Source organism: Rousettus aegyptiacus, unplaced genomic scaffold, assembly GCF_014176215.1.
Source record: "Rousettus aegyptiacus isolate mRouAeg1 unplaced genomic scaffold, mRouAeg1.p scaffold_m13_p_6, whole genome shotgun sequence".
NCBI lineage: Eukaryota > Metazoa > Chordata > Mammalia > Chiroptera > Pteropodidae > Rousettus > Rousettus aegyptiacus.
In genome coordinates this window covers 109,654,897-109,679,250 of record NW_023416309.1, presented here as the reverse complement: position 1 = coordinate 109,679,250, position 24,354 = coordinate 109,654,897, and the positions used below count along the sequence as shown (strand labels likewise).

The following is a 24,354-nucleotide window of genomic DNA, read 5'->3' as shown; positions in this document are numbered from 1 at the left end:
TTTTTGTGGTTGGCCACCATGGGAACTGTCTTCTGTATGGGGCTTGCCTGCTTGTGAGACAGAGCTCACCTCTAGAATAACCAGGTGTGGGCTTTCCTAGTCTCCACTGCAGCTGGGGCATGAGCGCCATGCTAATCAATGTGCCTATGCGTGGCTTTGAATGAGAAGCCAGTGACAGAAAGAAGCAGGGACCATGCTGAATATCCGTATTCGTGAGGGCGGGTAGCAAAAGCAGCGATTATGTCCGGTTTCCAGAAGGTACAGTGACAATGGTTATGGAAATGGTGTCCAGGGGTCCGGGGTGCTGGCAATGCAGTTACAGCATCTGTGCCCTCAATTGATTAGTTCTGTGACGTATTTATAGGCTTGCACCTGGCTGTTTACTTCTGTTCCTCTTGAGTCTTCGAGCTACTCAATAACCATTTAATAAATTTTATTTCTATTTAAATAAATCAGAATTAGTTTCTATTACGTTCGGCTAAAAGCTGATGGATACACATGCGCTACCATTTATTTCTATATGTTTACCATGTATATCTTTAATCCGATAGTTTCTTTATACAATAAAATGATAGTAGAGCCAGGAAATGCATTAAGGATCAAGAGAGTTTTTCAGAATTTCAGGGCTTTAAAAATTAATACAAGATATTTGCATGATTTATAATTTATGATTTAAACTTAAAATTTTATGGAACTCACTGAAAAGTATTCTAAAGGGATCTTTTTCTTTTTTAGCTAATAAATTGGGTCATATGTCGAAAAGTTTCCAAGGGCCATGAAGGTTGGGATGAAAACATTACTTAAAATGAATCTCATACTTAGTCATTTTCCCAAGTGGTGGTGCATTTACATAATTGTAGGAGTTTCATGCCAAAGTCTTTTGATTTTCCATGTTGCTGCAATTCTAGCCCATTTAGTCCAATATCACATTATTAATAACTCATCCATGCACACCACTGAAATCTCAGTGTCTGGGGAATACCCAAGAAAGAGAAAATATTCTTCCCCCAGCCATCCTCCCCTTCTCCACACAAGTAGAAAACTACACGTAGATGCGCTTAGGTAAAGGATTTTGTGATTTTCTTTGTTTTTGCCCATTTTGGGGGGTTTGTGTGAGGTTCGTGAGGGAAGTTCACAGGTCGTCGTCTACAACGCAGGGAGTTGTTCTCATATGCAGTGGGGATTACTTCAAAAACTTCCCCCGAGTCCTCCTCAGGTGTTTCTGCATCTCCCCGCTGTAGGGGCTGAGGCCAAGCGTTACATACAACTAAGTTAAACTCCAAGGATTAAAAATCCCAAAAGAACAGCGGCTTACATTAGGTAGAAAAAGCCTGTGAGTAGTCAGGGGCTGGAATTCTGTCTGTGCCGGCGTCAATGACCCAGGATCTTGTCTCATTGCTCTGCTCGTGGTTGCTTTCGTCCCCAGCATCCCTTGTGGTCCAAGAGGGTTGCTACAGTGACAGCCATTGCATTGCATTCTTGCCAGCAGGAGAGGAGGAGAAGGGTCTGCTTCCTCCTTTCAAGACACTTCTTGGTTGGCGCTTTAGTCACGTGACCTTGCATCGCTGCAAGGGATCCTGGGAAATGTAGTCTTTATTCCCAGTTGGCCGCGTGTCCAGCTAAGAATTGGGGTTTCTTTAATTGAGGATGGAGGGGAGAATGGATTCCCGAAGACAACTAGCTGTGCGTACCCCAAGCAGTTATAAAGAGTAGGGTGAGTTTATTGTCTGAGGGAGGAAATCGACATGTACGCTTGTTAACGATCATGCGAGGTGTTAAATGTGTTAATAGTGATGTAGTAAGAGGACTGTGGAGGGTAAGAAGGGGGAGGCAGCATGATAGAGTGTAGAGGCCCAGCTAAATCTGGCCGAGAGCGTGACTGCCCGGGTTTGAGTTTGTCTGACATCGGCGAGCTGTGTTACCGTAGGCAAATCCCTCACCTCTGCCCCCGCTTCCTAGGGTTGCTACATAAAATACAGGGCACCCAGTGCCTCAGTATTTGAGACGTGGGTATGCTAAAAAATCATTTGTTATTTATCCAAAGTTTAAATTGAACTAGGTGTCCTATATTTGCATTTGTTAAATCTAGCAACCCTACCCCTGTCCCACCTGTAAATGGGTGTTATCAAACTTAATAAAGAGATATTCAATAAATAATATTATGTATGTATGTATACATCTACACATATATGCATGCATATGTGTGTGTGTGTGTGTGTGTGTGTGTGTGTGTGTGTGTATCCCTGAGAGTTAATTATATGCGGGACGCTATTCTAGAATAAATTCAGAAGACAGTTCTAAGGATAAGACTTACACTAGGCATGAGTCGTTTAAGGATTAGACAAGAAAGCTCAGGGCCAGAGCTCACTGCTGGTCATGTTGCTGCTGGCCCTGCTCTTCAGCCTGGGGAAGCTGTGATGGAGAAGAGGGCGATGGGTCCCAGGAGAACTGCTTCCGATGGGTAATGCTTTGAGACCCGTGATGGGGTAGATAGATGTCGACCTTCTGGAGTGGCCACGGGAGTGTCCTGCCCACCCCAAGATCCAGTCCATGTCCTTGCCTCTCTAGAAAGCCTCCTGGGTCTCCTCTGACTGAGAACCTTCGTCCGTCCTGTATAGTACATGGGTTTATACCTCTCCTTTTGGCCATTAAGGAAAAAAATCCTTACATCTTTCATTCCATACAAGGTTCGAGGGGACGTGGTCGGCAGCTTCTCGTTGACTGCATTGGCTCGGCTCTTCTCTTTTTTCTCCCCGCCCGGGTTCTTACACCGTTTGATGTTCCGCGGCCTCCCTGCCTTGTTTGTAAACTTCCTGAGTTCTAGGCCCATGGTTGGAAGGTACTGCAAGGTGCCTCAGTGTTCCCTGAGAGGTAGACCACCCCCAATCTTCCACATCTTTGGGCGAAGAATAAGTTTCACCCCGCCTCTCCCTGAGCATCAGCTGGGAGAATGTGCAGAGCTGACTGCATGGCTCTGCACACCATGACCTCAGGAGCTACCACGGTGACAGAGGGAAGAGTGTGAGTGACAGTAGCCCAGATTTAAGAGACTTAGAATATGGAGCCTCTCCGTGAAGTCTGTTTGAAGAAGAGGTTTCTTGACTGAGTAAAAAGAACAATGGAAGCCTCTGTTCTAGACGAGGAGTTAATGGCCTGGTGTTCCCCATACGTTTCAAGGACCATGAACCCCGCTGAGTTTATAATGCAAAGTTGGGATGTGTATATATGTTTGCGTTTTTCCGGGGGGCACTTCCATAATTTCTGTCAACTTTTCAAAGGAGTCTCTAACGAAATTTCAAAGGACTTCTTCTAGAGGCAACTCCTGTTTCTTATTTGCATTTCAACTCTAGCTGGACCCTGTGTCTCCTCACGGGGGGGTGTAGGCTGTCCCTTTGGAGGGCAGCTCTCTTGAGGTCATTGCCAAGTTCACCTCGGCCTCCCCACCTTGCAGTTCGCGGGGTGGTGGGGGTGCTCTCAGAGTGGGGATGCATTTTAACATCAGTGCAGGTCACACATGATTAGGAAGGTAAGTCCGCTGGGGGAAGTAGGGGGAGATGGATGACTTCTACTGGCACCAAAAACCAATTATAAATGCTTTTGCATTATCTGCAGCTTGGGCTTTCTGTGCCGTTGCATGTACAGTTGGGAGTTGGCCGTGCTAGGATGTGGAACGGCAGAAAAAACAAAAGGGAGCCGGGGACTCGTTGGCCCGGGAACAAGGAGCAAAGCGTATACCCTCCCCTTCAGTAGGACACTCTTTCCTTCACTATGGCGGAGGTCGGCAAACTTCTCTAAATGGCCAGAGAGTAAATATTTTTGGCTTCGTGGGCCATAAATATTGTGGCAAGTATTCACCTCTTCCATTGGAGCAAAATGGCCATAGACAGATATCACAAGTATGAGTGACTGTGGCTGTGTTCCAATAAAACTTTATTTACAAAATGCAGGTGGTGAATAGATATGGCCCGTGAGCTGTAGTATACCCACCCTTAAATTAAAGTTTACGAGGGCCCAGTTCATTCCTGCTTCTTCTTTCCCCCTGAACGTTTCAACAGTGCAGGGTAACGGGACCCTGGGACTCCCGCTCGGTCCCTCCTGAGTTCGGTCCCATTGCTTCTAGGACAGACCGACCCGCTCTGATTGTAAATTGATCTTGATATTTTCTGGGCCACATTATGCGCAGCCTAGTTCTTGGAAAAGCGAGCTTTAGCTGCCTTTTCTTGTTAATGACTCCCGTTTCATAAGCCTGTTCGGATGGTCCCCTTGCAACTCCCTCCAGCTATGTAGTGCTGTTCCAATCTGTGTCGATGGGTTCCTGGGGACAGGAGATGGAGCCCAGGACTGACTTCTCAAGGGCGTTGCTGTGCAAAGCCTCACCCACCAGCGTCGTCCCCGCTCACAGCCAGGCGGCATGGCTCCCGTGGGTGCAGCCACCTCTCGCGAGCCCATTTGCGAAAATAATTCAAGATACGTAATTATACATTCATTCGTATGTGTGTCTACAGCTTTTTAAAATTGAGGTAAAAATATATAACTTGAAATTTACCATCTGTGGGATAAGAGAAAAAAATACATATATTGGTCTCTGCCTCAGTTCCTGGCACAGAGCCCCTAAAACCCTTGTGAATTCCTGTAATAAGGGCACTGGGAGCATCTTTTGTTCTAATAAGGTGACTCTGGGTGAGCTCTTGGATGGCTTCCGGATGGCAGTGGTCCCCAGAAGAAAAACCAAGCCGTGATCGGAAGCTTGGCATTTTTCGCCCTCTCCCCTTTCTTCAGAGAGGGGAAAAAGGCTGGAAATGCAGTTTAAGATCAGTCATGCCCATGTGAGAAGCCCTCAGAAAATCCCACTAGTATGGGGTTCGGAAAACTCCCAGGCGGGCTAACACATCTGTGTACCAGAGGGTGACGCACCCCCAACTCCACAGGCGCAGAAGCTCTGTGCTCGGGACCCTCTCGGACCTCACGCTACGTGTCTCTTAAACTGGCTGTTCCTCCTTTATCATGTCCTTTAACAAACATAAGAAGCGTGTCCCTGAGTCCTGTGATCCACTCTAGCAAATTAATCATACCTGAGGGGGGGGGCGTGGGGACCTCTGATTTGTGGCCAAATGGGACAGAAGTTGTGGCGACCTGGGGACCCACTCCTTGCCATGAGCTTCTGAAGTGGGCGTGTGTGTGTGTGTGTGGGGGCGGTCATCTCGTGGGATCTGACGCTGTCTCCAGCTTGATAGTGTCAGAACTGAGTTAAGTCGCAGGACACCCAGCCAGCGTCGTACGGAACTGCTCGGTGTGGGGCAACCCCGCTCAGGTGGTAGAGGAGGCCAGAGTCCTTGGTTCTGAGGCTCTCTCTTCAGATGCTTCCATTTCAGGGCGAGTGACTTGTGACGCTCCGGGGGTCAGCACTCGGTAATTCCTGGGAGGGCCATCCCTGGTAGGATTAAATAGACGACAGGAAAGGGGCAACGGGGGTGCAGTGGGAGAGAAAGAAGAATGGGGCGTGCCCAGGGAAAGACACACCCAGGAGGAGCAGACGAGGGCGCAGAGGGTCCTGCTCCCCTGGGTCCAGTAGTTCAGTTGTCTCCCACGTCTTTGACCTTGAAGGGCTGAATTTTCTGCGGCGTTGAAGCCTCTCCAGCACTCAGCAGAGGGCTCAGTGCGCAGCAGATGCTCAGTAATGAGTCAGTTAACGTAAATGAATGACGTCTTCTGCTGGCGTGAGGCTGGGGTGGGTGTGCAGAGCCCACCATGCTGCCTCGTGACCCTGACTTTAGCGACGTCTCCCCCCTCCCCCCCCCTTAGATGGTGATTTGCTTGCTGGGCCTCCGAGTAACGCAAGTTACCTCTGCTGCAAACGGAATCAAAATGAAATGTCAACTGGTAATTGGGGTTCAATTCAGGAGATAATCATGTTTCTTGCCCAGGTCGGCCCGGCTTCAGGTCCTCAGTGATCTGATTGACAAGGGTTTCGAGAACTCTGTATTCGCTTATTAGTCTAATGGACACACATGGTGGCTTCCCGGGGCCGAGCTGCTTTCATGTCACCCTGTATCCCTTGGGCATAAGCCACCACGGGGGGACATCCGCATTATCTAATTTATTCCTTTGAAGCATTTCATTTTTGTTGGTTGCTCTTTAAAGGTCATTACCAAATAAACACGGAACGAAAGGTCACCGCACCCAGCGGAGAAATCATCATACATCAGCTTCGGCCCTGTCCAACTCCAGCGCCAACCTCTTTACCAGCAGAGCCCGTTCTTTCGGTTTTATGCGGCTTAATTGCGCTCCTCGGCTCTGAATTTGGGAATGAAGGCGAGCGGTGGTCGGATGGCAACAAGTCCTAATCGCTGCAAACCTTAATCTGTGGGAATTAAATCCTTTCCGGTGATCGCCGAGGAGCAGCGCAAGGTGGAATTGTGGATTTGCTGAGCGGGATTTGGGAAGAACACAAGGTCGGGGTTTGGGGTGTTCACCTTTGTCTGTGGCTTTTAACTAGCAGAGAAGGAAAACGGAACACGAGAGGAATCGGGAAGCTCCGTGCCACGAAGGACAGGCCGGGCTGATGAGTCCCTGTCCTCGTGAGCCCTCGGAGAGGGTGTTCGCGCAGGCTGCTGCACTCCCCGGGGGATGGGGGGTGGGCGGGGAGGTGGGGGGGCCCGGGCCAGGCCATCGGAAGAACAGCTGGGAACACCCCTATTTCGGTTTGAGGAGCAAAGCATTGAGATGACCTGAGTGGTACCTCGAGGTAACAGCAAAAAGATGTAGGTGGCTCCAGAGGCAAACCTAGAACTCACTGGGTAGACATTCTGTGGGGGCAGCTGTGACACTCTTGCTAGATTGATAGGGTGTCTGTCGCAGGTGGGGTTGAAGAAAAGGCCACGCCGCCACTTTCGGGGATGCAGTAGGGGATGCTCGTGCATTTCGCTGTGCCACACCCCGCCCCGACTCAGCAGCCGACCTTTGATTTGGTTCAGCCAGAGACTTAAATAAGCTAAGGCAGTGGTTCTCACGTGTCTCAAGGTCAGCCCTTCAAGGTCAACAAAGAGTCTGTGGCCCTTTCACCGCTTCCCGGCAGTGTCCCCAGGGCAGTTATTCTCAATTACGGGACCCTGCCATCTGAGATGCCGTCTTAGACACTCCGGCCGTCAGTCCCTTTATCTGTGGAATGGGCCCAGTGTCAGTCGCTGGCTCCATAAGGTTCTCGTGAAGCTCGAATCGGTCAGGCAGGTGAAGTGTGGAGAATGGTACTTAGCCCGTGGGAAAGTGTTAGCTATCGTGTGTAACTTTCGAAAGTTCCTGAGATAGTCCTGATACATGTCCCTGGCCCTCTCCACCCCCATCCCCAACCTGACCGGTTGAGGATCTCCAGTCCAAGCCAGAAGGAGGTCTCTGAACCAGGGAACTCGTGGGCGAGTTCAGCAAATCCATTTCTTTAGGTGCCGGCGAAACAAGGCTGAGCAATGTCGCGTGGCGTCCGTGTGCCGCGGAGCCTGCATTCTCATGGAGAAGACATAGAAGGACCAGCTGCCACCCAGCAACCCCTCCCCCTCGCCCCACACAACCGAAAACAAATGGAACTTGCAAGTTATTTAAGTTTGCACAGGTCCATCCCAAGACCCACACCCCTGCTCATTCTCCCTGCACTCGGTGACAATTTCATGATTATCTCTAAGTATTTAAAACCCACCATGTGGTGTAGCGCCCTCGGCTGAGCTACCGTGCCTTCTCGATGCCTCAGTTTCCCCAAGTCCATCCTTGCAGTTGGACTTTCTAACTCCCTGACACCCAAAGAGAAAAAAGGGGGCTGCATCTTTCTCCGTGATGCTGCTCCCTGGGACACATGAGCCACCAGTAAAAGTAATTATTTTAACCTCTTGTCACTTGCTGTTGGATCACCAAGGCACCTCAGAACTCAGACAGACCCTAAGAGAGAAATCTGGTTGAAAGGTTGAAGGGCTGATGGCCAGGACTGTTCGTCATGCTGATGCGCTAACGGCCCTGTCTGGCTTCATGAGTTGAGAACTCTGGGGTCCTGGGTAGTATAGAGGGGTTCATTTCTGGTTCATGATACCCTCGCAGATACCCTAACCCACCTCACTTTCAGGGGTGGACGCCAGTCTCTGCCAGCAACGTGCAGCCGTAGTCCAGATGTCCACCTTGCTCAGCCTGGCAGCTTACCCCAACTCTATAGTTGAAGAAAAACGTCAGCTAGTTGGAGGGAGTTCGGAGGAAAGACAATGAGGCCAAGAGGGTGGGGAGGTGGACCTGGTGGAGGGTGCTGAGGGAGAGCCTGGAGGAGGATGACGAAGCTGGGAGAAGGCCCATCGGTCCTCACCGAGCACGGAACCCATGACCGCGTAGAAGACGGTGACTAACCGCGGTCCAGCCTTGCCGAAGGAAGGGGTTAAACTGTGTCACGGGAGGTTTCGGTTGGACCAAGCCGAGTTAGAGAGCAGAACACTGCATTCCGTTGACTCTAAGACTCCACCAAGCCGAGGATGCGCTGTGCTTCTGTGGACCACTGAGGGCGAGGAGCCCTGCCCCAAGCCGGACGACTGGCTTATGCAGTCCAAGCTCTTTCCTGGGGGCTAGGAGCGTCCCCGGACTCCGCTTCTTTCCAGCCTCCGAGGCTCCGCTGAGAGTTTTATGCCCGTGCTTTCGATGTGGGGTGGTGATCAAGCTGTGATCGCTGCGTCCCACCTGCCACCTGGCTGACGGCCATCGTAGGCCATCCATCCATCGTAACAGCAAACGGGTGAATCAGATTCCTGAGATGCCAGATTGGGGGTGGGGTGGTGGTCTGTGCATCTTTGCATCAGCCAAATATGGTCGCTAACCTCTAGGCGCCTGGGGTGAGGGTGAGGCCGAGGCGGGCCTGGAGGCAGAGGGGGAAGTTCTCCTCAGTCCCCAAAACTTCTGGGGCTACTTGGACGGTAAATAGCACTGGGGACAGCGGGGACCAGAGCTGCGGTGCCCTGGCCGCTTCAGCCCTGTCTCATGCCTCCAGGGCTGAGGGGCAGTAAGCCGGGTGGGTCCTCCAGCGCTTCTAGCAGAAACTATCCTGTCTTTTTTTTTTCTTTTTTTTTTTAAACAATGCCATTAGAAACCCTCCAGCACCATTCAGCACGCGGCTCTAATGAAAAGGGAAAAGGTCTTTGTTGTGCTCTGGGGGGTTCGATAATAAAGAGCAGCTGTGAGCGGCGGGACTAAGCGATGGGGCAGGCGGTACGAGCTCATGGCAGTTGGGCTGTTTGTCTTCATTAGCGTCATCCACAGAAAGCGGCACCTTCGACGTGGCGTGGGCCCTCGGGTCACCCAGCTGGTTCTCTCCAGGAGCCCGCAGGGATCAGCGTGGCCTAGTTTTTGAGACTTTGACAAACTCCCTGGCAGGGAGAAGCGCCCTAATGTCTCACTCCCATTGCCCTAAGAGTGTCTCTTCTTTGTCCGAGATGGTGCTTCTCCACTGGGGGCTGCGCTGGACAAGGTCTGGAGACGTCACTGGTCCTTCCGACGGGGAGGGGGTGCTGCTGGCATCCAGTGGGCGGAGGCCAGGCTTCTGCCGAGCCCCCAACGGAGCACAGGAGAGGGCCTCTCCCCCAACAGGGAATGATCGGGCACGAGATGTCGAGATGTCGGGGTGCTGGGGGTGAGAAACGCTAATAAACAAAGCAGCCACCGAATCCAAGATGCTGTGCTCGGCTGCCGCATTTCCCTTCCTTGGAATCTGGAGAGGAGAGGGGAGAGAGGAAACGAACCATTGTGTAGGCAGGATCCACTGCAGCCTTCCTGCAGTGCGATGCCGTAATTGCTGATAAAAAGCTGTAATCTTGGCACTTTGGATGGTTTTCCCCTGATCTTGAAACAATAAAAGAAATTACACAGGCACAGACTCAGAAATTGCTGAAGGAACGAAATTTTATCCCCGAAGCCTATGCTCCTCACACTTGGCTGGGGATCTGCCAAGGTTCTAGTTCACGGACTGGGATGAGGCCTGAGATTGTGCATCTGTACCAGGCTCACCACCTGCGAGCTCCTAGGGGTGCCCGAGCTGCATGTACAGAGAGGTCACACATCGAGAAGCAAGGCACTGTCCTCCCTGACCGGTGGTATTCCCAAGTCTGTGGAGGGGGCGGGATTACGGCTCCTGCCTTTCATTTAACTGTTGATGATGGGAAAACCCTTTGCAAAGTCCTGTGCATGAACGGTCAGCTTCCCTTCACATATGTGGTGTGACGTGGAGAGATCGGCTCCTCCCGGTTTGCCCAGAACCGTTCCAATTAAAACCCCAAGTCCTGCATCCAGGAAAGCCCCCAGTCCTCTGAAACCAGGGGTGGGGTTAGAGAAATAATAATAGATGGTCTATAGTTAGCACGGGATAGTTGGTCACCCTGCGAGCCCCACACTGTCACCCAGGCAAGGTGTAGCTGGACCTTTCAAACTTCCTTGAAGGAGGAGCGCTCTCTGCCCCATCGCAGTGGGGACTCAGGAGGCTTTTCATTCATTCATTCGTTTCTCTCCCATTCCGGGAATAGGAGTAGGCGCGAAGTCAGGAAACCTCACTACCTACCATCGGGGCACATTTCGTGTCACCAGAAGGATTGCGTTTCTCATCCTCTAGCTGTCATTTGTACTCTTCGCCAAAAGGTCCCTCAACCTTTGTCTTTTCTTTTCTTCCTCCCATCCCTGTTACCGCTGCTTCCAGATCCTTCCCCGCCTTTCATGGGGCCACGGCCCTGCTCCAAAACTCTGGGCGCTTTCTGACTGATACAGTTCTCAAGGGTTTTGCCCTCAAGGAAATAAGTTTTGTAATAGACAAGAAGTATGAGATGTTTCCACACTCTTAAGTAGTCTGTATTTTCTCTGGGTGACAAATATACATGAATCTTGTCTTTAAGAGGTCCAAGGTTTCGTATAATAAAGGGAGTGTAAGGTCTGTTGATGCAGATTTGCAGTTAAATTAGGGTACAATCAGTTAGCACGTTATCTAAACCCTCCCTGAAATGACTTGACCAATTTCTAGGGGGGTTAGCCAAACGTTCTTGGTTAATTTCTGTCTCTGGGCCATTCCCGGTCAGGAACGCCTTCTTTCCTCTCTGCCTACCTGCGTCCTGCAGTGTTCTGCACGGATCCCACCCTCGCCGTCCCCGGCGCTCACTCTTCCAGCCCCTTGATGCTCCCTGCTCCAGGACTTCCGGCATTTAGTAGTGTGGCAGTGGTCACCACGGTCTGGCCCAACAGGGTTCAAAGACAGGGGAAGCCACTCCGAGAGAAGAGCATGAGTAAGCACTTAGGGGGAGGAGACCACCTTAGAGCGGGCCGGTCCCCAGCCTCCCCTCAGGTCTTGTCACCTCAAGTCTCACCAGCCTCCTGGAGCGGCAGCTGCACTTACTTCTTCAATTAGTTTGCCACTTAGGGGTTTTCGTGAGGTCGTACTGTAGAAGTCTTGCCTGGGAGTGTGGGCTGCAAAAATTTAGAGCCTTAAAAAAAGTAGGTCACTGCTATTTATTTGACAAATATTTATTGAGCACACCTTCTCTGTTCACTGGAGAGAGAGCACATGTTCATTAGAATTCCCTTGAGGGCTGGGAAACCTAACTGGTACACCTTTTAGAGCAGCGATGGGCAAGGGTGGAAAGCTGCTCACACAGGTAACTGTTTTGCATGGGTACATTTACACGACTGGTTTCTCAAAGCCAAGGACCGTGTGTTTCGTTTATTCTCTACCCCCTGCAGCCACGATGCCCAGCTTGGGGTTCCTGAACTTGAAGGGACTGCCTAGTATGATGTTCATCAATTATTAATATTTCCAGGAGCCAAACGAGGCAAAGGCAAATTAACATCCAGTTTCTTTGCTTTGGGCTGGAGTGACAGCCTCTCAATTCTGTTGCCCTGGCATCTCGTGCTGATCTGAAGCTCTGGTGGGTAGTTACGTAAGCGTGCCTTTGATGAATAAAAAAACAGGCCAAAGAATCAAATTTTGCTTAGCATTGTTTATTTGACAGAAGTCTTTTAAACTATTTTTTTTTTGAGGGGGTGGTGAGGTTAGAGAAATAATTATAGGTGGCTTATAGTTAGCACAGAGATGGTTGCATACTGTATAATTAATGCTTGTTAAAATGAACACAAAGTAGATTTTGGTATTAACAAATCATAGTGCTTAGGTATCGACAGAATCATGGAACTTCCCCACCGTGGGTATAGAAAGTTCTGGAATAACTCCCCACAGCCTTCCCAACCCGAGAAGCAGGCACCTCAGGAGATGACATTCTAAAGTCCAACTGCCGCGTGTCCCTCTGATTGGCAGCCAGGCGTGTGTCGGGGGCCCTGCATGAAGCCGCATGGTTTGTGCTTTCTGGGGCTAGAGGGAGGAGAAAAGGAGCCTCAGACATGAACGCTTTGCTCTGAACTCGTGGTTTCCAGGGCGTGTCTGCGGAGCGTTTGAGATGGCCGGAGGAACGGGGTCCCTGGTAGGTGGCGGGGGCCCACCCGCCCGTGAGCCTCCGAGGGCTCAGATGTTTTCTGTCTGAGCTCGGCCCCCGCCGGCCATCTGTTTGTCGAACTGGAAGGCAAGGGCCATAAACTGCAGTGTGACAGGCTCTCCCGGTGGTGACAGGTGGCCCCCGGGGGCTCCTGGAGGAGCACGTGTGAGCGGGAGGGAGGGAGGGGCCGTCCTCGGGCCTCTGGTCCTCTGGTCCTCGTCGCCGCGTGGGGACCGTCTACCTCATTCTGCAGCTGGCCGGTGGAAGAGCTAATGAGGTGAAGACAATTCTTAGGGAAGTGATTGATTAAAACAAATTGTGGAAATTTTCGAGGGAACCTGGCTTTCTAAAGAGCTAGTCGTTTTAAACGTCCAGGTGGCTTCGGCTGTAAGCAGAGAGTCTGTTTTACTGACCGAGGGTCTTGGGCTGAGAATCAGGAGTTTCACTATTGACTTTAGGTCTTATTATCTAAGCTCAATGAGGCTTGGTTCCTGTATTCACCTTCTTTTGTGCCTTATTAAAATATTTTTAAATTATGAAAGGAGCATAATATTATAGAAAGGGGAAAAAAAACTCTACGCTCTCATCATCCAATGCCCCAACTACTGTAATTTGTATGAATTCTATTCTGGTCTTCTGTTACTTGGATATGTGTATTTTTTATTATTGTGATAACAAATGGCATATAATTCTGTTTGTGGCTTTTTTCACAAAATACGATAGCATAAATATTTCCTACATTGCTACGCTATCTATCATTTTGACTAACTGCGTAAAAGTCCACTGCAATTATGTTCTGTACTTTATTGAATTACCCTTCACGGCGCAGCTTCAGAGTGATCAATATCTTTCTTCTCCTGTATTTTAAATATTTTTATTAGGTACCTTCCTGGGAAATCATAGTGGTGGGCCAACCCCATCCGCAGGGATGGAGAGCATGGTGCGATCTGCAGACTCCATCATTCCGTTTAATTAAACAAATGATTTTCTGAGCACCGTTTATGTGTGAGGCTTTCTGTCTGTGTTATTATCGCTCGCGGGCCCCTGTTGAGGATTCGTGACCATGTTGCAAGACCGTGATGCCTCGCCGGGTTACAATGATAGTAGGTGAAAGGTCAGTGTAAATCTGGGCAAAGTCTCTGTGATAAATTGTTTGAAAACAGCTGCAGAAGTTTTACCGTGAACATCGGCGTCGTCTTCCTGCTCCTTGTTTTCAGGATGTGTGAAGACGTGTAAGGGGAACCTCATTCGTTCCTTATGCCTGGAAAAGATTTGCATTGGCGTTGGGGTTCTGACCCGCTCCCTGTACTCCTGCTTGCGGGAACCATTTGCGTGGTCGAGAGGGAAAGCTGGGACTCTAAGCCGGCGGCTCGGGATGGTTACGGACTCGCGCGTGTGCGACATGCGGGGGAGGAAGGGGGCCGGTGCGAGGTCCGGTTCCAGCCCCAGCCCCGGCACCAACTAGCGCCGTGTCCAGGATGGTGTTGCCGTCTGCGGCGTGAGCAGCTTGGACCAGGGGCTTTCGGAGGTTCCTGCCAGCACTCAGTGCTATGGCGTGAGCCACGGCGACCTTCAGCCCTGTGTCAGTTTATTAGGGCTGCCTGACAAGACGCCACGGCCAGGGCGACGTAAGCAGCGGAAGTTCATTCTCTCACTGTTCCAGAGCCAGAGGCCCCAGGTCAAGGCGTCCTCAGGGCTGGTTTCTTCCGCAGGCCCCGAGGGAAGGGTCTGTCCACGCCCCTCTCCTTGGCTTGCCGATGGCCACCTTCTCCTCCGTCTCCTGCCTTCCCTATTGGATTAGCAACCTCCCTAATGATTTCACGTTAACTTGATGGTCTCCAGAAAGACTATCTACAAATAAGGTCACATTCTGAGGTCCTGGGGGTTAGGACTCCAAGATGTGAATTTTGTGGGGGACTCGAGTCAACCCATATGCTGAATTTGGCTGGATCAGGACGCTTGTGCCTCCCCGTCAGGCCGAGATGGTTCCCGTCAGCACGGAGAGGCGGCTTCCTCCCCTACCCACCTCCTTTTTTTTTCTTGTTTCCCTCCTCCCCTCCCCTCCTCCTCCGACCTTTTCCCTCCTCCCCTTCCTTCCTTTCTGATTATGGACAGAGAAGAACTCTTGAAATACCTCAACAGAAATTGGTCCTCTCACAGTTCTGGGGGGCAGACGTTTCACCAACCGGAATCGATGTGCCAAGCGGGCCGCCCGCGTTCTCCGCAGGGGCCCTGGGGGAGCGCCCTCCCTCGCCGCCTCCGGCCCCCCAGCCCCGGGGGCTCCGCGCAGTCCTTGGCTTGCGGCCCCACCACTTCCGTCTCGGCCTCCCCTCCTCCGTGTCCTGCCCCTCCCCTTCCGTCTCTTATGCGCGGTACCCACGTGTCACAGGATTTAGAACCCATCTGGTTAATCCAGGATGGTCTCATCTCGAGATCCTTAATTACATCCGTGAAGACCCTCGTCTGGAATAAGGGTGCGTACGCAGGGGTGAGGATTTCAGCAGGCCTTGCTTGGGGCCACCATTCACTGCACTACCCAGGGCCTCTGAGACGACCTTGTCCAGGAGCCATCCCTTTCCAGTTCCGGTCTCGCTCCGGAGCTCGCTCTGAGGGGGTCTGGAGGGCCTTGGACTCTTGCTCCTCTCTTTGACTCTAGACGGCTGAGGGACCAACGTCTTACCTTACCTTCTCCTCTTCTGTACTTGAGGGGCTTCCTTCCCCGCCATCCTGTCTTCTGTGGGCTCCCGGAGAGAGGGGCAAAGCTTCTTGGAGTCCAGGCTCCTTCCCCATTCCCTGGGGCCTCGTGAGGTCTTTGTGAGCCCCCAGAGAACCCCTGCTTTGTGAGCTCTCATGTCGTATTACACCGAGCATATTAAAATGCTCCCTCATTTCACATTAAGTACTTATTTACCCCATAAAAATAATCAGATTTTCTATAATTTTGCTTTTGAAATTTTTTTGGCTCTAAACTTACTTAATTTATGATTGGCTGTGATTTCTTGGCCATTATTATGCATACTTGGGAGTCGTCTGGAAGTGAGAAAAGCCAAGCCTCAGATTGCTTTCTGAATGTGATTAAAGTTTCATGACTACCAAAGTCAACAATTAATTTATAGTTAAGGATTTATTACTTTAAATTTCTACAAGCTTTTTTTTTTTTTAACCCGACATCCAATATATGTATTTATTTAATTTTTTTTTTCAATTCGTAAGCATTTCATAGGTCCCTGGAAAACCCGGAAACTCCAGCAGATACTGGTCACTAGTTTCCGATGGCTGAGGTGGCCCTGCTTGCTTCCTCGCCTCGTCCCATCATCCCACTAGGAAATGGCATCTGTCCTTCCCAAGGCCCAGGGTCCCCTGGCAGGGTGTCTGCTGCTCCTCTCCCTGGCTGGCATCAGGACTTAGGGCTCCAGCCACGGTCTCCTCCATGCTCTCCCTCCATCACGAACGTCTGAGTTCTGAAACGCGCTCCGTGGGCTTTTTCGCTGAATAACCAACCGTCTTCCGATTTCCTAATTTTGACATCGTGGCCTTCCTCGGCCCGGCCTGCCACCCCAGTGTCAGTGACAGGGCCGGCCTCCCATGGTCAGAGACCTGTTGCAGTCACCCTGGACCCCACACTTAGAAAAGCTCTGTGCATGGTCTGATGCTCTCCTGTCACTGTCTTGAAATTCTCAGTAATTGAATCTCTGAACTGGTGTTTTGTAAGCAAAATTTGCGGTGAGCAGAGGAGAAATGCAGAAGAAAGAAAAAAGCTTTATATTTTTGTACTTTTTAATGGCACTATTTTTCCTGCCTTTTGCATAAGGGGCCTCCCATTTTTATTTTGCACCAGGCCCCACAAATCACGTAACCGGTCCTGCCTACTGATGACAGTGAGAAGGTCCGAGGGTGGCTTCTGATGGTTCATACCACCGCTGGAGAAAGATGTCAGTGAAATTAGACACGTCCAGGCAAAAGGCACTATTCTGGTTTCCTATCGCTGCTGGAATGAATGATCACATGCGTAGCGGTTTAAAACAACATAAACTCATTATCTCTTAGTTCCAGACATCAGAAGTGCTAAAATCAACTGCTAAAATCGGCCGTGCGTTCCCGCTGGAGGTTCTAGAGAGAATCCGTCTTTGTGCCTTTTCCAGCTTCTGGATGCTGCCTGGGTTCCCCGGCTCATGGCCGCGTTGCTGGGACTTTGCCGCCCCTCTTTTCCCTCACAAGGACCTTTGTGATTATAGCAGGCCCGCCCAGATCATCCAGGATGATCTGCCCATCACAAGATCTTTAAAGTAAGCACATTAGCAAAGACCTTCCTGCCCTGGAAGGCACCTGTACATAGGTTTCAAGAAATAGGACATCTGCTTCCCAAAGGAAGCTGCTTGTTTTCCAGCTTAAACCTCTAAACATCCACCCTGAGTGGCATCAGGTTTTGGGGGGTCCTGAAGCTTATACAATTTTAAGTGTCCTCTTTAAGAAAAAAATTTGGAAATTTAAGTATGAATTTGAATAATGAATAACACTTTAGAAAGAAAAGGAATCACAAGATGTAGGGTGAGGCCCTTTCCTTCTGAGGCCTCTTTTGGCAATTATCAGCAGCGGCCACACGGAGCCTGGCGCCCACCCACGCAGCACACGCTCCGCTCCCAGCAACCCCCTCGCAGGTGGCCTCTTCGGTCAGGTGCTTCTCTGTCCACCAACGGAAGAGGGTTATCTCCGGTTGATTTGTCCTCGCTGCCCGGAGGGACTTCCAGCAGGGAAAGGCACGATGCTGCCTGAGGAATAGGAGAAGGAAAGAAGCAACTGAAAAATGAGACGACGGCCTTCATAGGGAGCCTTAATGTATAACGCACAGCGCCGTGCACAGAGCGTCAGAGCCGAAAGCATCGTGAGGGCACCGGCTGTGTCTGTCTCACCTGCCGGTGCGGGTCCAGTGCGGGTCCAATGCCTCACACACACCTGTCCCACAGTAGGTGTGCAATGAACGTTTGCCGAATGGGCGCGTGGGCCAACAGGTCATTTATCGATCTGTACGGCTATAAAAGAACAGGCCTGAAATAGAATTTCTTCGTTCAGCGGTTCCCCTCGGCGAACCTAGCAAGATGGCTCCGCAGAATTACTTATGAGATGCCGGAAGACGTGTTTGAAGCAAACATGGAAAATTCAGAAAGACTGATTTATGCCGATTATTATCTCAGAGATGGGTTTAATTTCAATTTGATTTGGTGGTTTTTATCTAGTAATTCCATAGTTTATTAAGTCAGCAGTTGAGCAAGCTTGGGTTTGCATTTTAATATCCATCTCAGTGCTAGAAACTCCTCTTCCAACACTGGATTTGTAGAAAGTCAGTAGAACCTGTACCTTTATACCCTCGCTTGAACTTAGGTGGTGCAGGTTCAGCATCAATCATTTAGACAAACGTGGGAAAAGACCTGACTGCTGACTCAGTTTCTCCCTCGAGCCCTTGAGGGCCGCTCTTCCCTGTACCAGGCTCTGAAAAGTGGCACCAGGTCACTCTTGGCTCCTTTGGATGGTGCTTAGGGAACGAAAGGCTGGTTAGACTCTCTTCTCCATCAGTTTATCAGTCACACTGCAGAGCAAGCCTCGAGGGCAGCCCGATCTGACCCGCCTGTCGGGGATTCACTGCCAAAGCCCAGGCATTTTCGTTTAGGAAGCCCTGTGATGTCATCCTATCCTGATGATGTCATCAGGACTTTGGATAGTCAAGACCCAAAGGGCTGGAGGAAATTGAGCACAGAGCATGTTGGATTGTACGTATATTTATGCACCGACTGTGCCGGAACAGAAAGATTGGTCAGGCAGGTGGGACCCTTCTTTCTTGCATTTTTGGGTAAATCACGTGCTACCCAGCGCCTTGACTGATACCAGTTGCTTCTTAAAGGGCATGTTAAATTTTAAAGAGTGATTTTTATCATTATTAAACATACTAAGAAGCTTACTTTATGGGTTTTCACTAGGATTCCTATTGACATTTTGGGCCAGATAATTCTTTGTCATGGGGTCGTCCTGGGCATTGTTGTGGTTGTTGTTGTTGTTTAGCATATCTGGTGTCTGCCCACTAGCACACTTCCACTTGCTTTTTTTACCCTGTGGGGCAAAATCACCCTTGGCTGAGAGCCCTGGATGACTATCAAGTTACAATGGAAGTGGCTGGGACAATCTGATCCAATAGACACACACTGCTTTCTCATAACTCTCAGGAAGGTCTTTGGTATGTAAATTACAGCCGATAAATAACACTTTTGTATCTGAGTAACTTATCCATCCAATAAGTAGTGGACGTCTACTATGTGTCACGCGCTGAGGACACGGCAGTGCGGAAGGCAGATGTGGTACGGCCGTCATGGCGCTTGCATTTGGGGGGACTGAATAAATAGGAATGCCAGGTATCCAGAAGCGCCATGAAGAAAATCAAGATGCTCGGAAGGTCTGCATGAGAGTGGGTGTCCAAGGCAGGCCTCTGCAGAGGTGACATCTGAGCGGAAACCCAAATGACAAGAAGGAGCCAGGCAGGTGAAGAGTCTCAGAGACAGACGCACCAGGTTCCGAGCAAGTGTTCCAGAGGGACCAGCGAGTGGAAAGGCCCCGAGGCGGAAGTGAGCTTGGCCTTCACGGCCGGCCAGCTTGGCTGGAGCAGAGTGAGGAAGGGGTACAGTGCTCAAACCGAGCGGAGCCAGATTAAGGGAGGGAGCTTGAGTTTTATTCCAACGAGGAGCCATCAGAGGGTTTGCAGTAGTAGGTGGATGTGATTGGACTTATAACTTAAAAAACAGTCACTTTGGCTGCTGTTGGGAGAATGGTCTGTTGGGGGGATGCACAATGGCGGAATCAGGGAGATTAATTAGGAGGTCAGACAAGATGAGGAGACAAAGCTGTTATGTTGGGGAACGGCGGCAGCAGTGGAAATGGAGAGAAGTAGCTGAATTCTGGGTATATGGGTGGGAGATACTTAAAAAATCCCCTACACGAAACGACAACAAAACCCTCTTTACATTTCGATAGCACGTCCATAACCTGCATATTTCTTTTACTTCTGTGATCCCATGAGTGTATTTAAATACCGGTCGAGGTGGGGGTGGGGTGGGGGTGAGGGTGGTTATCACCCGTACTTTGTTGAGGGTTGGAACTGGAGGCCCCAGGCTTATCTCAGGCTTCCCGAGGTCTCTGTGATCAGACTTCGGGGAAGGGCGAGAAACGAAACCAAGAAAGGGTGCGTGAGGCAAAGCCACCGTGTTTAGTTGACCTCCGTGTACCAGGGTGCAGCAGAGTGCCCGGCACAGAACAGAGCCTCACGAAATGCCTTTTGAGTAAATGAATGAATAAGTTAATGAGAGGAGAGAGGTGTCAAGAGAAACTGTTCATTCAGGCCGTCATGGTGGGTGCCGGGCTGGGTGTTGGGCGCTTCACTCCAGGCACAGTGACCCTGAGAGAGCCCTCGGCTACTACCCCCAGGCTCAGGATGGAGAAGCTGAGGCTGGGAGAGGTCGGGCGGTTTGTCCCAGGAAACTCCCTGGGATTCCTTCTAGGCCGTTAGATTCCAAAGCCTGTTCTCAATCGCTACCTTACTTTCTAAGAGAGATGCGGCCTCGGAGAGGGAGGGAGGGAAAGAGAGAAGCACAAATGAGGAAATCCAGGACCCTCCGGGCTGGACCGCTGCTTTCTGCCCATCCCCGACTCCTCTCCTCCTGCCCCCACGCTTTCTACCTGCGCCTTTGCTCCCCCCGCCCCGATGCTCGGGGCAGAATGCCGACAGCTCTGCCGAGCCAGATCAAGCCATGGTGATTCCTCCGGACAGGGCCACCACTCTGCCGCCCTGAGATTCCTTCGCTGATTGTCAAGGTCAATTACTTTTATGGCCTTTCCACACCTGGGAGGCAGCCCTCGCCACCTGCAAAGCACCCTGCCACCCTGGTTCTTGCGCATTCCATCCCCTCTCCACTCCCCCAGTTTATGGAGGCTGCAAGGCACCTTTGCTGTGGCAGGAGAACAGGGATGGGCTAGAGGGAAGAGCCACTGCCCTTAGCCTTAAGGAAACTACGTTTCCTTCTGGTCAACAGTCTGGTACTTCTTACGGTAAAGGAGTGAGAAAAAGGCAGTTTGTATATGGTTTTTTTTTTGTATGTGTATATGTGTGCGCGTGTGTGTGTACACAGGTTCATTGGAAAAGTCAGGAAATAGTGGAATGTGTCTCTCGGGCATTGGCCACCCCGCTTTAGGGTGCCGGTGTGGTTTAAGGGAAGTGAGAGGTTCTGCGGATTGGAGTGTCCCGTCCCAGCCTGTGAGCCCTGAGTGTCTGAGGCAGGAAGGGCACCACCTCTGGAGTCGGCCGGGCTTGGTTTCCCACACTGCCCTGTCGACCTGGGCTCACTGTACTGCTTTCACGAATCTCAGTTTCCTTATCTGCACAATGGGGTGTCTCAGCCAGTTCATGCTGCTGTAACAAAACACCACAGACTGCGTAGCTTACGTGCAACAGGAACGTTTCTTATGGCGGCTGGAGCTGACCAAGACAGCTGGTCCGGCCCTCTCCCTCGTCTGAGAATCTCCTGAGGGCAGAGACCACCTGACGGTCACCATGCCATCTTCCCGGTGGCATGGATATGGCGCCATCATCAGTGCTAATGACTGACTTCAGCTGCGCAACAGGCCTGCTCCTGTAGGGTCCTCAGGTCTGTGGCCACTGTGGTCACGGGCAGTTTTTCTGCCGATGTCACCGTTGGGGAGGGAAGAGGGGAGCATCAGCAACTTGTGTTCAGAACAGAAATTCTCAGGTCACACCCAGACTTCCAGAACCGGAACCTCTGGGGGTTGCTAGCATTTTATATTTCATCCAGGTGACTCTGATGGGAGGCGTGGTTTGAGGACCATGGACCTGATGGTGGGAGATCCCAGCACCGCTCCCCCGCCCCCCCTCCCCATCCCTCTCAAACACATCCTGATCTGCTCCCTCAGGGCGTGGGCTCAGCTGCCCAAAGATATCAGGGACATTGCAAAGCTGCTCTTTCCTTGGGTTTCTGTGGCTTCAGATAAGAACGATGCATGCAGAACGTTCTTTCCCCTTGGCCTCAGGACTCCGTTCTACCCGCCCCATCTGTTCGTTCCCGAGCCTGCAGACGGCTGTGAACCAGAGAATTTATTCTCCAGGCAGGATCTGCCAATCACAGCGGGCCGGGGCGGGGCCTGGAGGCGGGAGGGCCACGTGTGCCGGGAGGGAAGCAGGAAGTGACTTCGGGAGTGGAGCCGGCGAGCCAGCGGCAGCGGGGGCTGATGGAAGTGGCGTGGGGGCTTGAGAGGGCACCCTAGTGAGTCGGCTTTTCTCTCCTTCAGCGCCTTCGGGCGGGCTGGAGGCCTGGGGGCCTGGGGTCGTCCAGACAGGAGTGTGGGACTTGCAAGGGCAACGTGGAGTTTGGAAGGGGGTGCTCTTGGGAGAGGAAGGGGCTGGTGGAGAAGCAGGGCGCCTTTGGCAGGTGGCAGAGGAGGGAGAAAGGGGGCCCGGATCTCCCTCGGCCCGGCTGCTGGGCAAGTGGGAGGGCGTTGACCTTCTTCCTTTGACTGTGGTTCTCCAAGGTCCCCTTCATTTAGTGCCTCACAGTGAGCATGTGGGGGAGTGGTGCCCCGGGAGTGGTGGTGGCTGCAATGCCAGCTGCTCCGTGCCCCCTGCCACGGGCTCTGGGGGGGGGGGGGTCAGCTGGTTCCTTTGAACTTGACTGGGGATCTGGTTAAAGTGCAGGAGGCCCCGAGGTGGTGCATTTCCACCCAATGCCCAGGTCAGCTGGTCCCCCGACCACACTTTGAAGAGTGTGTGCACACCGGAGAATTTCCACAGCCCTGGCAGCCCAAACCCGAATCCTTTCGCTGGATGCCCCTGGCGGAGTCAGGGCCGGTGTGTGCACTTCCACGAAGCGCTGTTTCCGCCTCTGCATCTCCATCAGCATCTTGAAGCCGACCGACTGTTGGAATCCCGGCAACAGGTTTAAAAGGGAGCGAGCGGCTCGCGTGCTGCTGGAGTAGAGTGCGCACATGCGCGGGGCGGCGTCGGCATCCTGAGACAATCGTCCCACAGACTAATGAAGGGTTGTCAGTTAACCTCCGGAGGAAGTCGGGGCCCCATTGCGAAAGCTGATTAGGAGGTGCCCAGGCTGATGCTCCCTGTCCCGAGGGTGCTACTGGTCTACCTACTGGAGGGAAAACTGCCCTGTGACTTTGCGTGGCCCTTGCCAGCCCTCGTAGGGCAGGAGAACCACTTTCTAAGCTCTCAGTCTCGTCGAAGCTGTTCCAGCTTTAGACCAGTGCTCTCCCCTTTCATACGCCTAGGGATCCCCCTCGGAACTCCGTAAGGTGTGTGTTCTGCTTGGGCACGTGCGAGGTGGGGCCGGAGAGTCTGCATTTGTAGGTCGCTTCCAAGCTTTTTTAAAACGGCGAAGGGAAGAAACTTCTCCAAGAGGCCCTGGGCTTGCGTGTCCAGTGATAAACGCTGTGACCGTTGGGACGGGAAGGATGGCAGCCTTGGTTTTCCCTGTGTGTCCCCTTTTCCTTGTATCTCGGGATGCTCAGCTGTACACGGACAGAGGCTTAGCAGCGAGTGTCCTCCCCACCTCCCCACACTAGCTGCTAGGAACACTCTCGAGGTCCCTTGTTGGACAGCCCACCACGAAACCCACCTCGACGTTGGCCTTTTGGGAAATGCAGATGGTAAAAGGCATATTCGATACAGGAAAAAAAAAGTTTTTTACTGAAAAAAATTTTTTTTTTTTTTTGTGACCTTTCGATCCTAAATACTAAGAGGATGCTAGCCGAGTGCCTTTCTTTGTAAAAGCTGTTTGAAATTTTATCCACATGCAGCTAGAAATAGAAGATTGGTGTCATGATCCAGATGTCCTATTTTAAAAGCAAACATGGACCATCCTTTTCAGGGTGACATAGCTAGACGGTGTGTGTAAAAGGTGCATTTTTTTAAAATTGTTTTTTTCTTATTTGGTGTAGTCACCCTCCTGAGTTCCGTTTAGACTGTGGGGACACCATCTGAATCCATGGGGGCCGTCCCTCTCAGAGGTTTCCTGCCACCTGGGTTCGCTCGGGCTCATCTGGGTTTCTCTGGGTTCACCTGGACCCATAACCTTCCTAGGTTTGCATGCTAGCTGTGCTGCTGAGCCCCGTGGCCTAAGGGCCCCTTACAGCCTCGTCTTGGTTTCCTTCCAGGGTCAATAGGGAGAGGCGGCCTCGTTAGCCCGGGGTTGCTGGCTCCTGAGACCGCTGGGGCTGGCAAGGCTGTGCCCAGGGGGGCCGTGCCCAGCTGTGCGGGTACTGGAAGACAGGCGGGGAGCTGAATGAGCCCTTTGAGAGATGAGGAGGCCCTGGGCCCCGATGTTTGTGTACCAAAACACAGGGCTTTTCAACAGATGGGTTTCTCTGCCTTGTAACTTTCCACAGAGTCTGATTCCCTCTCATTTCAAAGGCAGCACTTAAAACACGTTTAAAGTCTAGAGGAGGATCTCTGAGCACAGAAAAAAAAGAGAATGGTTTTTCCTTTTCCCTCCTCCTTCCTCAGTGGGCAGTGGCATAACTTTAGCTTCAGAAGTTGACCGGGGGAAGTGGCTCCGTTCCTTTGTCCTAGCTGAGTGACCGATCAAGGTGAGCTTGTCCAAGGTGCCATAAGTAATTCAGCAAGCATGTTTTTGGGGTGCCAGGAAGCTCTATTTCCAGGGATGCTCAGTGGGAAAAAGCATCGTTCCTCTTAAGCAGCCAACGATATGAGATGAAGGGTACAGACCTACACAAAGCACCAAGGATGGGCGGGAAAGCAGGAAATCGATGACGTTGGCCTCAGGCGGGCAACAGGATGCTCAGGGTCTGATGGCTG

General features: G+C 51.4%; 1 protein-coding gene across 6 annotated transcripts in view; it reads left to right on the top strand.

The window, feature by feature from the left end:
• The window catches only part of SLC39A11 (solute carrier family 39 member 11), a 299,781-nt gene that overhangs the window by 41,097 nt on the left and 234,330 nt on the right, over positions 1-24,354 (top strand). For 2 of the 6 annotated variants that reach the window (XM_016143618.2, XM_016143616.2), the window contains exon 1: positions 21,681-21,796. The exons of 3 other annotated variants lie outside the window; for them this stretch is intronic. The gene's annotated coding sequence lies outside the window, so the exon portion shown is untranslated. Of the gene's footprint in view, positions 1-21,680; positions 21,797-23,253; positions 24,126-24,354 lie in introns of those variants that run through there. One more of the 6 variants, XM_036223071.1, reaches the window with a different exon arrangement.